The sequence below is a fragment of the Staurois parvus genome, unplaced genomic scaffold (assembly GCF_062004578.1).
Source record: "Staurois parvus isolate SC_StPar_1 unplaced genomic scaffold, SC_StPar_1.0 ptg000438l, whole genome shotgun sequence".
Taxonomy (NCBI): domain Eukaryota; kingdom Metazoa; phylum Chordata; class Amphibia; order Anura; family Ranidae; genus Staurois; species Staurois parvus.
In genome coordinates, this window is record NW_028318234.1 from 6,585,622 (window position 1) to 6,600,241 (window position 14,620).

The window sequence follows — 14,620 nt, forward strand, 5'->3', positions numbered from 1 at the left end:
TTTGGTGTCACTTTAACCCTTTAATACTTCATAAGAAATGGCAGTCCATAGACTTCAGAGGGTTGATCTGATGTGTCCTGACTTCCAGGGACCCCTGTGTGAATGCTGGGGCTGTCCCTGGAAGGCAGGACTAGGAGAGGTCAGGGAGGGGAATGGCATCCTTTGCAGCATCCAAAGTAAAGTGATATTAGATCTGACTTCACCTAAGAGATATTCCGAAGTGTGCACAGCCAATCACCGCAGGCGGCCCCCCCTCCTGCAGCACGTGACGTGCAGGGAGCCTATAAATCCATCCCCACCGCTCCTTGCCTTGGCACTCAGTGTTCTTCATGTGGATCGGAGCACATCTGTCCTGCAGGCGGTGTGTACTGAGGATTACATCGGGAGGAGTGCGCCCCGTGGATGTGGATGTGTGGACAGAGGTGACCCCCCTGCTCTCTGCACCCCCCCTCAGCTGTGTCCCCCCCACCTCCCCCCCTGGACCAGCTGCTGTCACAGGAGCCCCCATGTCTTCATCTGACTCTCCGCAGTTGTTGATGGTGTGTGTTCCTTGGATTCCTCAGCCGGATCTTTACCCTCACCAATATTCCCATTGCTGATCGGGACATTCGGGGCGACTGCTACTGCTGGCGACATTCTTCCGTCTAAGGACGAGTTGTGTAGGAGGACACCTGGACAGGTCACTCGTTATTGTCGGGAGATCGGATTCATGTCCCTCAAGGAGAGGCCACACAAACGGTAAGATCTCTGCTACGAACTCTGCAACATTGTCACTACAAACTGCTACATTGTAACAAACTTCAACATTGACACTACAGACTGCTACATTGTAACAAACTGCTACATTGACACTACAAGCTGCTACATTGTAACAAACTTCAACATTGACACTACAGACTGCTACATTGTAACAAACTTCAACATTGACACTACAGACTGCTACATTGTAACAAACTTCAACATTGACACTACAGACTGCTACATTGACACTACAGACTGCTACATTGTCACTACAAACTGCTACATTGTAACAAACTTCAACATTGACACTACAAACTGCTACATTGTAACAAACTTCAACATTGACACTACAAACTGCTACATTATAACAAACTTCAACATTGACACTACAGACTGCTACATTGTCACTAAAAACTGCTACATTGTAACAAATTTCAACATTGACACTACAAACTGCTACATTGTAACAAACTTCAACATTGACACTACAGACTGCTACATTGACACTACAGACTGCTACATTGTCACTACAGACTGCTACATTGTAACAAACTACAAACGGCTACATTGTTACTACAAACTGCAACATTGTAACAAACTACAAACTGCAACCTTGCCACTACAAACTGCTACATTGTAACAAACTGCAACCTTGCCACTACAAACTGCTACATTGTAACAAACTGCAACCATGCCACTACAAACTTCTTCATTGTCACTACAAACTGCTACATTGAAAGGAAAAAAAACCCAACTTCAAACTGCTACATTGTAACAAACTGCAACCTTGTCACTACAAACTGCAACCTTGTCACTACAAACTGCAACCTTGTCACTACAAACGGCTACATTGTAGCAAACTACAAACTGCAACCTTGCCACTACAAACTGCTACATTGTAACAAACTGCAACCATGTCACTACAAACTGCTACATTGTCACTACAAACTGCTACATTGAAAGGAAAAAAACCCCACCTTCAAACTGCTACATTGTAACAAACTGCAACCTTGTCACTACAAACTGCATCAGACTACAAACTGCTACATTGTAACAAACTGTTACATTGTAACAAACTTGCAAACTGTTACATTGTATCAAACTGCAACATTGTATCAAACTACAAACTGCAGCATTGTATCAAACTACAAACTGCTTCATTGACACTACAAACTGCTACATTGAAACAAACTACAAACTGCATCATTGTAACAAACTGCAAAACTGCTACATTGTAACTACAAACTGCTACATTGTAACAAACTGCACCCTTCACACTACAACATTGTCACTAGAAACTGCATCCTTGTAATATAGAAACTACAACATTGTAACAAACTTCAAACTGCTACATTGTAACAAACTTCAACCTTGTCACTACAAACTGCAATATTGTAACAAACCAAAAACTGTGACATTGCAATATTCTACACACTGTAACACTGTACTCTTATACAAACTGCAACATTGTAACAAACTAGACACATCAACAATCCATTGTTAAAGAGGCATTCCACTTTTTGTTGATATTATGATACAAGGCACCCAGATCATCACCTCTACTGAATGTATTACCGGTCTGGCTCTGTTAAAGCTATCCTGGCCAATAATTTAAATGTATCCAACCCCAAAATGAATCTGAATTTATTTGCAGCTCAGTAATCCTTGGGTGCTGTGACTTTGTGTTTTATTAACCCTTTTTTTCATTATGGTCCCATGCATTTTGATTTTTTTTTTATTTGATTGATGTGGTATTCGATCAAAATGACTGAATCTGCAAAGAGTCAAATAGCAGTGATCGCGGGATAGAAATATCTAGCATAGGGAGAGAACTATTCTGTCTCTAGTTGCTTAAGAAGACACAGGGCAGCCCAAGGAAGTTGTGCGAGAAGCAGTTTTACCTTTAACTGTGTAAGGGGTTCTTTACTGTTGGAGCAGTAAGGGTGTGGAACTCCCTTCCACAGTTAGTGGTGTCAGCAGGGAATGTCCACAGTTTCAAAAGATGTTTAGACGGGCATCTTGGTGAATGCAATGTACAGGGATATGGGAAATGGTAGTGACATAAACATATACACACACATTGGACTGGTGCCTTTATTCAACCTTACCAACCATGTAACTATGGGGTTGATTTACTAAAACTGGAGCGTGCAGAATCTGGAGCAGCTCTTCATAGAAATTAATCAGCTTCCAGTTTTGTTTTTTTTCAAAACTCAAATAAACAAGCTGAAGTTAGAAGCTGATTGGCTACCATGTACCGCTGCATTAGATTTTGCACTCCGGTTTTAGTAAATCAACCTCAATGTAACTCTGGAAACTGTGGCCAAAAAAAGGCAGAGAGGGCAAATGACTTGTCACCAGTATTGTCTATGGTCTCCCTGCAGCTTGCCCTATCACTGACTTACTATGCCTTGTAACTATGGATTAATTATTGGTACTTATATAGCGCTGTCAGTTTACGCAGCACTTTACATATATTGTACATTCCCATCAGTCTCTGCCCTCATGGAGCACATCAGCAATCTAAGGTCCCTAACTCACATTCATACATACACATACTACGGTCAATTACACAGGATCCAGTTAACCTACCAGTATGTCTTCGGAGTGTGGGAGGAAACCAGAGTACCTAGCGGAAACCCACAGAGGCACAGGGAGAACATGCAAACTCCAGGCAGGTGGTGCCGTGGTTGGGATTTGAACCGCCAACCTGAGTGCTGCCAGGCAGAAATGTTAACCACTTCTAATCAATTTCAGCTCAGTTTAAATCAAATTCAACCAAAGTGAGTCGATCAGATAATATCAATTGTTTTGCATCAGTTAGCAGCACAGAGTATCTTTGTTCGTGAATATGATTGTAACTCAGTTCATCAGATTATGAGATTACATGGTAGAACCAGAGATGCAATCAATAATTTCCGATCACAGGTTACTATTGTATCATAATCCATCCCTGTGTGTGGCATATCCATCCAATGGGTTGTTGACTATAGTCAGATTATTCCTATCAGAAGTCATAAATCAGAAAATAAATTGATTGTTTATGGCCACCATTAATTTTTACTGCCCAGTAACACACTTCCGGTCTTAGCCTTCGTTCACACTTGAGCTGAGTTTTATTCTGGCATTTTTTAGGTGTTTTGAAAGCATTATTGCACATGTATGCAAGCTTGTGGGTGGAAGAAGAGGAACAGAGCAGAATAGAACACTTCATGCACAAAAATGCTCAAAACACCTTGTGTCACTTGTCTACTGGCACGTCTGCTAAGGTCTGTGAGGCTAAAACATGCAACACCACTTCCAAAAACGTGTCTTTCAGAGCCTCAGCTATGGAGCATATGTGAACAGACAAAATAATAGGATTTTTGATGCTGAGTATTATCTGGGAAAATTTGTAACAAAAGCGTCAGGTGTGAATGGGGGCTTACGATGGCTACACTCAATCCCCCACTGTATCTGTGGAGAAGCAAGAGAGCCACCCTTGGCAGCAGCATTGTCACCCTATGCAGAGTTTGTGTTGGGAGGACTAGTAGATTTAGATGGACTTTACATAAGTGACTAAAAAATTAAAGATGAACATTCCTTTTTTGTTTTGTGTGTGTGTGTGTTTTTTGTTTCCTTTTGGTATAAAGGTTGACCATTGTCAGCACCCCTGTAGGTGGCAAATGGTTTGTCTTAAATCTCTAACTGCCAGTTTTGCTGGACAGCTTGGTCTGCTAAGGAAGACTTACTGGCAGGATCACCAGGATAAAACAATGGGGGGAAAAGCCAAAAACAAAAAAACAACTAATGCAGCAATCAGATCTATGGATAAGTAAGCTGCAATATATTACATTTCTGTTTTTGGATTTGGATACGCTTTAAATATGATTAGTTATACTTACCTGTTTGGTGGAGAACCACCTCATCTGTACTCATTCTCAGAGCTATGGCCACCTCTATCTGACTTCAAGAGAGTTGCCTGGTTCCCCAGGGTGCATTGTGGTTTCATCCACCATTATAAGACACAGTAGATGTATAGTGGTCAATGGATGAAACCACAGCAAGCAGAGGGGGGGGGGCGATATCTGACACGCTTAAAAAAGGTTGGATACCACCAGCAGCTGTAGCTCTTCAAGGGAGGGAATATTGGACAGGCTGTCTGCCGGATTGGTGAATGTAACTGGTATAAGGTAGCAACAGGGTCAATTTGAAAGAAACTTTTCTCAATAGACATGGATATTGCCATTGATACTTCTCATTCTGAAAATACTGGTTTCCTGACTGTCCTATTTACCCTCCTGGATCCCTTAACTAGCATGCAAATAAGGATGCCTGACTTTACAGATATGTGTACTAGTTTCAGGTCATTTACTCAGACCTTACTAAGCCCAGATGGTCAATGTACTAGCATCTTCAGAAGGGAGCTTCTGAGTCTCTTTAATGTACAAGTGGTAGAGAATTGTTCCAATTTTGCACAGTGCCAACAGCAATCTACAGTTGTTTGTGGAAGGTCCAGGTATATGGATATTGCATTCAGAGCTGTTGTCTACAGAATGCACATTTACATGGGAATGCTCACATAAACATGGTACTGCATGTTTGTGTAAGGACTATGGTGTCCATTTATGAACCAGCGGTAATAGATCGCTGCTCAGTTCTCCGGCATTCTCGGAGAACACAGTTCTCCTGTGAATGCAGTTTATGAAGCAGTTCTCCGAACGAAGGGAGAACGGTCTCCAAACACTGGAGAACAGTCTACAAACTCTGGAAAACGGCTGATTTTACTATAATCTCGCGAGATTACAGTAAAAGATCAGTTTACTAAACAGAGGTAAATTATCTCTGCTTAGTTTGCGGTCCCTCTGATTCTCCAGCTCTGGGCTGGAGAATCTGGAGGGAGAACACAGATCTCCAGTGAAGGGCTGACATGATCTCCTGAGTGTCATAAACTGTGAATGACCAGAGAATAGCTGAGATCCGTTGAATCGCAGCTATTCTCTGTGTCATAAAAGGACACCTATGTTGGATTTGTGATTCTGCTGCTGGTGATTGCAGTGGAAAGGCAACCATTTCTCTGCTGGCCTGGGACACTGCAAAACCTCACTTGCTAGCTAGGGAGCGACATCTCGTTGGTTCAGCCAGTGAGGGAGCAACTCCATAAGAAGGTCCATAAAAAGGTCTTGTAGGCTTCATCACACTATAGCCTCTTGTGTTTAATCTATTTATTTAAATGCAGGAGAAAGGATATAAGAAGTATAAACTAATGTTGTGCTTCCCAAATCACGTTCTCCTACATTTAAATGTACTGTTTACATGCATTTAGACACGTTCAGGGTTTGTGATTTGCCCCTGGATGCACAGAATTCCATGTGTTCTAAAAGCAGCTAAACTGAATGTATCTGAATGCATGCATGTGTTTAGAAATGTCCTATCAAAGAATAGTCACCAGGAATCCTACATCAAAGATACTGTCACCTTGAGGAAGGGAATTTGCAAGGTCCTGAAGCATTGGGTATTTTTGATGTATGTGACATGACACAAAAAAAACATGAAAATCTTTGATCTTTGGAACAAGTTTGTCCTGGTGACTCTTATTCTGTTGCATGACTCCATCCCCTGCTGTCATTACGAGCACCATCTAATCTTACTGATCACAACACTGTATGAAGTGCAGTCCAGAACTATATTACTTTATAGAAATGTCCTATAAACGCATGTTATTGTCGGTGTAAATGAGGCCTTAGTATTCAGTCATTGGCAAACTGTTGCCAGCACAAGGCTCATTCATCAGGCATGGCCCCGGTCACATACACATAACCATAAATAGATGCTGTCAAAGGATGGCCATGAAAAACTAGATGTCTCCCACAACGCACTATGAAGACTACATAAAACTGCACTGGTTAAAATAAACGTGATGTTCCCTTCCTGCCTTAAAGCCCAACTTCAGAAATTAGTCAAAATCTATCATCACGATGCCCCCCAGCAAGATTCAATATTTGTCTGGTCTAGGGGATGCTGAAGAGGCTTTAATACTTACCTTACACCCTGCTCCAGCTGTTTCTGGCTCTGTTCTCTTTTTTATCTGGTACTCTGAGTTGGGGGGGGGCCTCTTGGGGGGCTCCTCAGGCGTCATCATGACAATTAGAGATGAGCGAATCGAAGTATCCGAAGTGGAATTCGAGTCGAATATCGGAAAAATTTCGATTCGTGCCGAATCCGAAAAACAGCCTAATTCGGACGCGCGAATCGAAATTTTTCAGAAAATGGCGGCTGACATGTGCGGCGACGGAGCGGGGATGTCGGGGAAGGCGCGCAGACAAGGCGCGCTGCCCCATAATGCATTCCTCAACGACATGTGATCGCATCAGCCAATCAGCAGCCAGCCAGCCAGCACTGTGTAATGGTCGAGGTATATATAGCGGCCATTTTGGAAATCTTCATTTGCCTGCAGTCATTGAACAGAGGCAGACCGCTCTGTACTAGGGACAGGGACAGAGTTAGGGCCACAGAAACGAGAATTGGGGACAGAGAGAAGTTACTTAGGGACAGAGAACCATTACTCAGGGACACAGACTTGTTAATGAGGGCCACAGAATCGTTATTTAGGGACAAAGAAACGCTAGTTAGGGCCACAGAATTCATACTCAGGGACAGACAGAATTGTTACTCAGTGCCAGAGAATTGTTACTTAGGGCCACAGAAACGTTATTAGGGCCACAGAATTTTTACTCAGGGACAGACAGAATTGTTACTGAGTGCCAGAGAATTGTTACTCAGGGACAGACAGAATTGTTACTGAGTGCCAGAGAATTCTTACTCAGGGCCACAGAATTCATTCTCAGGGACAGACAGAATTGTTACTCAGGGACAGACAGAATTGTTACTGAGTGCCAGAGAATTGTTACTCAGGGACAGACAGAATTGTTACTGAGTGCCAGAGAATTGTTACTCAGGGACAGACAGAATTGTTACTGAGTGCCAGAGAATTGTTACTCAGGGACAGACAGAATTGTTACTGAGTGCCAGAGAATTGTTACTCAGGGACAGACAGAATTGTTACTGAGTGCCAGAGAATTGTTACTCAGGGACAGACAGAATTGTTACTGAGTGCCAGAGAATTGTTACTCAGGGACAGACAGAATTGTTACTGAGTGCCAGAGAATTGTTACTCGCACAGACACAAAATTGTTACTTGCACAGACACAGAATTGTTACTCGCGCAGACACAGAATTGTTACTCAGGGCCACAGAATTCATACTCAGGGACAGACAGAATTGTTACTGAGTGCCAGAGAATTGGTTACTCAGGGACAGACAGAATTGTTACTGAGTGCCAGAGAATTGTTACTCAGGGACAGACAGAATTGTTACTGAGTGCCAGAGAATTGTTACTCGCACAGACACAAAATTGTTACTTGCACAGACACAGAATTGTTACTCGCACAGACACAGAATTGTTACTCAGGGCCACAGAATTCATACTCAGGGACAGACAGAATTGTTACTGAGCGCCAGAGAATTGTTACTCAGGGACAGACAGAATTGTTACTGAGTGCCAGAGAATTGTTACTCAGGGACAGACAGAATTGTTACTGAGTGCCAGAGAATTGTTACTCAGGGACAGACAGAATTGTTACTGAGTGCCAGAGAATTGTTACTCGCACAGACACAAAATTGTTACTTGCACAGACACAGAATTGTTACTCGCACAGACACAGAATTGTTACTCAGGGCCACAGAATTCATACTCAGGGACAGACAGAATTGTTACTGAGTGCCAGAGAATTGTTACTCAGGGACAGACAGAATTGTTACTGAGTGCCAGAGAATTGTTACTCGCACAGACACAAAATTGTTACTTGCACAGACACAGAATTGTTACTCGCACAGACACAGAATTGTTACTCAGGGCCACAGAATTCATACTCAGGGACAGACAGAATTGTTACTGAGTGCCAGAGAATTGTTACTCAGGGACAGACAGAATTGTTACTGAGTGCCAGAGAATTCTTACTCAGGGACAGACAGAATTGTTACTGAGTGCCAGAGAATTGTTACTCTCACAGACACAAAATTGTTACTTGCACAGACACAGAATTGTTACTCGCAACAGAGACAGAATTGTTACTCAGGGCCACAGAATTCATACTCAGGGACAGACAGAATTGTTACTGAGTGCCAGAGAATTGTTACTCAGGGACAGACAGAATTGTTACTGAGTGCCAGAGAATTGTTACTCTCACAGACACAAAATTGTTACTTGCACAGACACAGAATTGTTACTTGCACAGACACACATTGTTACTCAGGGCCACAGAATTCATACTCAGGGACAGACAGAATTGTTACTGAGTGCCAGAGAATTCTTACTCAGGGCCACAGAATTCATACTCAGGGACAGACAGAATTGTTACTCAGGACAGACAGAATTGTTACTGAGTGCCAGAGAATTGTTACTCAGGGACAGACAGAATTGTTACTGAGTGCCAGAGAATTCTTACTCAGGGACAGACAGAATTGTTACTGAGTGCCAGAGAATTGGTTACTCTCACAGACACAAAATTGTTACTTGCACAGACACAGAATTGTTACTCGCACAGAGACAGAATTGTTACTCAGGGCCACAGAATTCATACTCAGGGACAGACAGAATTGTTACTGAGTGCCAGAGAATTGTTACTCAGGGACAGACAGAATTGTTACTGAGTGCCAGAGAATTGTTACTCTCACAGACACAAAATTGTTACTTGCACAACACAGAATTGTTACTTGCACAGACACACAATTGTTACTCAGGGCCACAGAATTCATACTCAGGGACAGACAGAATTGTTACTGAGTGCCAGAGAATTCTTACTCAGGGCCACAGAATTCATACTCAGGGACAGACAGAATTGTTACTCAGGGACAGACAGAATTGTTACTGAGTGCCAGAGAATTGTTACTCAGGGACAGACAGAATTGTTACTGAGTGCCAGAGAATTGTTACTCTCACAGACACAAAATTGTTACTTGCACAGACACAGAATTGTTACTTGCACAGACACACAATTGTTACTCAGGGCCACAGAATTCATACTCAGGGACAGACAGAATTGTTACTGAGTGCCAGAGAATTGTTACTCAGGGACAGACAGAATTGTTACTGAGTGCCAGAGAATTGTTACTCTCACAGACACAAAATTGTTACTTGCACAGACACAGAATTGTTACTCGCACAGAGACAGAATTGTTACTCAGGGCCACAGAATTCATACTCAGGGACAGACAGAATTGTTACTGAGTGCCAGAGAATTGTTACTCGCACAGACACAAAATTGTTACTTGCACAGACACAGAATTGTTACTCGCGCAGACACAGAATTGTTACTCAGGGCCACAGAATTCATACTCAGGGACAGACAGAATTGTTACTGAGTGCCAGAGAATTGTTACTCAGGGACAGACAGAATTGTTACTGAGTGCCAGAGAATTGTTACTCAGGGACAGACAGAATTGTTACTGAGTGCCAGAGAATTGTTACTCAGGGACAGACAGAATTGTTACTGAGTGCCAGAGAATTGTTACTCAGGGACAGACAGAATTGTTACTGAGTGCCAGAGAATTGTTACTCAGGGACAGACAGAATTGTTACTGAGTGCCAGAGAATTGTTACTCAGGGACAGACAGAATTGTTACTGAGTGCCAGAGAATTGTTACTCGCACAGACACAAAATTGTTACTTGCACAGACACAGAATTGTTACTCGCACAGACACAGAATTGTTACTCGCACAGACACAGAATTGTTACTCAGGGCCACAGAATTCATACTCAGGGACAGACAGAATTGTTACTGAGTGCCAGAGAATTGTTACTCAGGGACACCTAATCGTTGAATTAAATAGTATGTCAGACAACATGCAGAGGAGTGGCAGAGGAGGCAATGTTTTAGGAGCGAGCAGACGTGGCAGCAGAGGAAGGGGTCGAGGCAGCAGTATTCGCAGCCAGAGGCCAGTGCTCCCGGTGTCATCCAGCGGTCGTGTCTCCACCGACAACCCTGCCGTCATTGATTGGTTGGCTCGGTCGTCTTCCTCTTCCCAGGTCACCTCTGACACCTACAGCCAACGGTCGGTGGGTACGTCAGACACAACCGTTAGTTGGCATGGCCCGGGACCAAGCCCACTGAAATCACGTGTCCTCTACCTGCCCCTGTCCTTTGCTGTTCCCTCACCAAGCGAAGTATCGCATGCTGTGGGCTCAGCCCCACTGTACAGTGAGGAAGAGCTAACAGAGGGCGGTCAGGAACGGGGGGAGACATCGGCCTTTTCAGCAGCCAAGCGAACAAGTACTGGCGAGGAGAGTGGCTCGGTAGCCGGTCTAGAGACAGGTCTGTCTCCTGACCCAGACGCAGCCGAGGGGGCTAGTAGTGAGGCGGAGACCCTACTTGATGATGAGGAGGTTGATCGCACTTGGCAGCCTCGTCGTCATCAGGCAATTTCTTCCGCATCATCAGGAGAAGAGGGTGGCAGCTTGGCAGCGAGCAAAACAGTCGGTGGGTTGCCCAGGAGACAGCAGCAGGGTCGCATCAGTGTCAGTGGAGCCAAACGTCCACGGAGTAGAGCACCAGCTCCACTGCAGCCTACCACCACGGCCAGTAGTGGTGCCGGTGCGCACGGAGGAAGTAGCAGTCAGCCAGTGAAGAGTAGCGGGGGCAAAGTTTCCTACTCGGTGGTGTGGCAATTTTTCCTCAAGCCGCCCGAGGAAGTAAACGTAGCCGTATGTCGACTATGTGGCCAGAAATGCAAGCGTGGCCAGGGGGCCCATGTTGGGACTACAGCGTTGCGTCAGCATATGCAGCGTCACCATTCGGTGGCCTGGGAAAACCGTGATAAACATACGGCGGTTCTGCCTGCCCCAGCCCCCGCTCCATCACCCGCTCCGTTACTTGCTCCGTCACCCGACGTCGTCAATCGCCCTCTATCAGCCAGTCAAGGCTCCAACACCTCTGCTGAGGGGAGTTGTCGCTCATTGGCATCTTCCGCTCGTTCAGATGCTCCTTCTCCTGCTACTCCTCTTCTCGGATTCCGTCAACAGTCTTTCTTGGAATCCGTATCCAAGAGACAACAGTTTGCGAGCACGCACCCGACGGTGCAAAAGCTGAACGTCCTCCTGTCCAAGTTGCTGGTGCTGCAGTCCCTCCCTTTCCAACTGGTGGACTCAGCACCTTTCCGAGAAATGATGGCTTGTGCCGCGCCGCGGTGGAGAGTGCCAAGCCGTCATTTCTTTGCCCAAAAGGCAGTGCCAGCCCTGCATTCACATGTAGAAGAGATGGTGGGCCAGTCTTTGAGCATGTCGGTCTCTGCCAAAGTGCACGGCAGCGCCGACGTGTGGAGCTGTAACTACGGTCAGGGACAGTACATGTCATTTACGGCCCACTGGGTGAACGTGGTGCCGGCACAGCCGCACCAGCAACTTGGACAGGTCACGACGCTTTTGCCTCCACGTTTGCACGTCCTTGGTCCAGCAAGCATGTCCGCCTCTACCACCTCTTTTTCCGCCGTGTCCTCAGCCGCCACCCCCGTGCCAAGTCCCATTACCCGACCGGCATATCACATGTGCAGGGCGCAACGGTGTCACGCTGTGCTGCACCTGGTATGCCTTGGCGAACGTAGTCACACAGGGGAGGAACTGCTGAGTGTAATGAACAGAGAAATCGACAGATGGCTGTCTCCGCGCAAACTAAAAATCGGAACCATGTTGACTGACAACGGAAAGAACATGGTGTCTGCTCTGCGTCAAGGAAGGTTGTGCCATGCGCCATGCATGGCTCACGTGTTCAATCTGGTTGTCAAGCGGTTCCTAAAATCCACCATCCCACTGCAAGACATCCTTAAAATGTCACGTAAACTGTGCATGCATTTCAGCCATTCCTACACCGCAAAGAACACCCTCATTGAGCTGCAGCGGCAGAACGGAATTCCACAGCATCGCCTGATCTGCGACGTTGCAACAAGGTGGAATTCAACCCTACACATGTTAGACCGCCTTTACGAGCAGCGAAAGGCCATCACCGATTTCCTGATGTTACAAGCGGATAAAGGTACTCCCCTGTGTAACTTAGATGTCAGCCATTGGCAGCTCATGCGTGACACCTGCCGCTTGCTCAGGCCCTTTGAGGAGGCCACGCTATTCGTGAGTCGGCAGGACTATGGGATGAACGACGTCATTCCTCTGTTGCACGTCCTGGAACAAATGCTGTTAACAATGGCTGGTCAGGGTGCGGTAGACGTGGCGCACAGATCTCAACGCCACATGACCCCTGTGGGGGCAGGACAGGAAGAAGAGGAGGAGGTAGAGGAGGACATTTGTGCTCAGGAATTATTGAGTGAAATGGGTGGTTTTTCCACTCAGCGGACAGGAGTGGAGGAGCAGGAGCATCTGGTAGAGGAGGAGGAGGAGGAGACAGAGGACCCAGACGCACCGTGGCAGTATGCTGTGGAGATGGAGGCAGGGAGTCCCTCGCATTCCTTGGCACAAATGGCCCATAGCATGCTCGGTTGCTTGCGTAGCGACAGCCGAATAATAACCATCAGACAGAGGGATGACTTTTGGCTGTCCACCTTGTTGGACCCTCGCTACCGGTCCAAAATGGTGGCCTTTTTCACACCTGCTGAGAGGGAGGCCAAAATTACGTACTATAAAAACCACCTATGTAGTCAGTTGGTCTCTGCCTTTGTGCGCCATCGTCCATCCTCAGACACTGTGGGCCCTGTGCGCTCGCGTTCCGCTGGCATGGCAGCAGGGGAGGGGTGGGGTGGTAGGAGCAGTGGCAGCTCCACCAGCAGCGGCTGCCTCAGTCTGCAGTCGATGATGAGTAGCTTTCTTCACCAGCGCAGTGAGGAAACTACTAACCAGCCGCAGCAGCAGCAGCAGCATCAGGTGGACCTGGAGCAGGAGCTCAAACAACAGGCTTGGGCCTACTTGGACAGCACCCTGCCAACCGAGGTAGACAATCCCCTTGACTACTGGGCAACGAAACTTGACCTTTGGCCCCAACTAGCTGAATTTGCCCTTGAAAGGCTGTCATGCCCGGCCAGTAGCGTGGCATCGGAGCGCGTGTTTAGTGCGGCAGGAGGTATTGTAACTCCGCGGAGGACACGACTGTCCACCCAAAGTGTGGAGAGACTCACGTTTGTGAAAATGAATCAGGCGTGGATTAGTCTGGATTTCAAACCACCAGTTCCTGACACAACTGACTAAATCCGCCATGAATCATGCCTCAAACATGTGCCACTTTCAGGTCTCCTCACACTGCTGGTGTGTTGAATTTTTTGACATAGGGTGCTGGCAGATTACGGGCCTCCTATAGCTGCTGCCAGGCCCCTAATCTGCCATAGGCCCCTATATACCACCTCCTCCTGCTGCTGCCAGGTCCAGAGTCTCTCATGGGTCCCTGTACGGCCTCCCATTGCTGCTGTCTCCATCGCCACACTCTGCTGCCATGTGCCACTTTCAGGTCTCTTCACACTGCTGGTGTGTTAAATTTTTTGACATAGGGTGCAGGCAGATTACGGGCCTCACATAGCTGCTGCCAGGCCCCTAATCTGCCATGGGCCCCTATATACCACCTCCTCCTGCTGCTGCCAGGTCCAGAGTCTCTCATGGGTCCCTGTACGGCCTCCCATTGCTGCTGTCTCCATCGCCACACTCTGCTGCCATGTGCCACTTTCAGGTCTCTTCACACTGCTGGTGTGTTAAATTTTTTGACATAGGGTGCTGCAAGATAACGGGCCTCACATAGCTGCTGCCAGGCCCCTAATCAGCCATGGGCCCCTATACCGCCTCCTCCTGCTGCTGCCAGGTCCAGAGTCTCTCATGCCATGTGCCACTTTCAGGTCTCTTCACACTGCTGG

General features: G+C 46.3%; 1 protein-coding gene across 2 annotated transcripts in view; it reads left to right on the top strand.

The window, feature by feature from the left end:
• The first annotated feature begins 319 nt into the window (after positions 1-319).
• Positions 320-14,620, top strand: part of GDNF (glial cell derived neurotrophic factor) — a 105,725-nt gene continuing 91,424 nt past the window's right edge. For both annotated transcript variants that reach the window (XR_016314376.1, XM_089687831.1), the window contains exon 1: positions 320-738. The gene's annotated coding sequence lies outside the window, so the exon portion shown is untranslated. The remainder of the gene's footprint in view (positions 739-14,620) is intronic.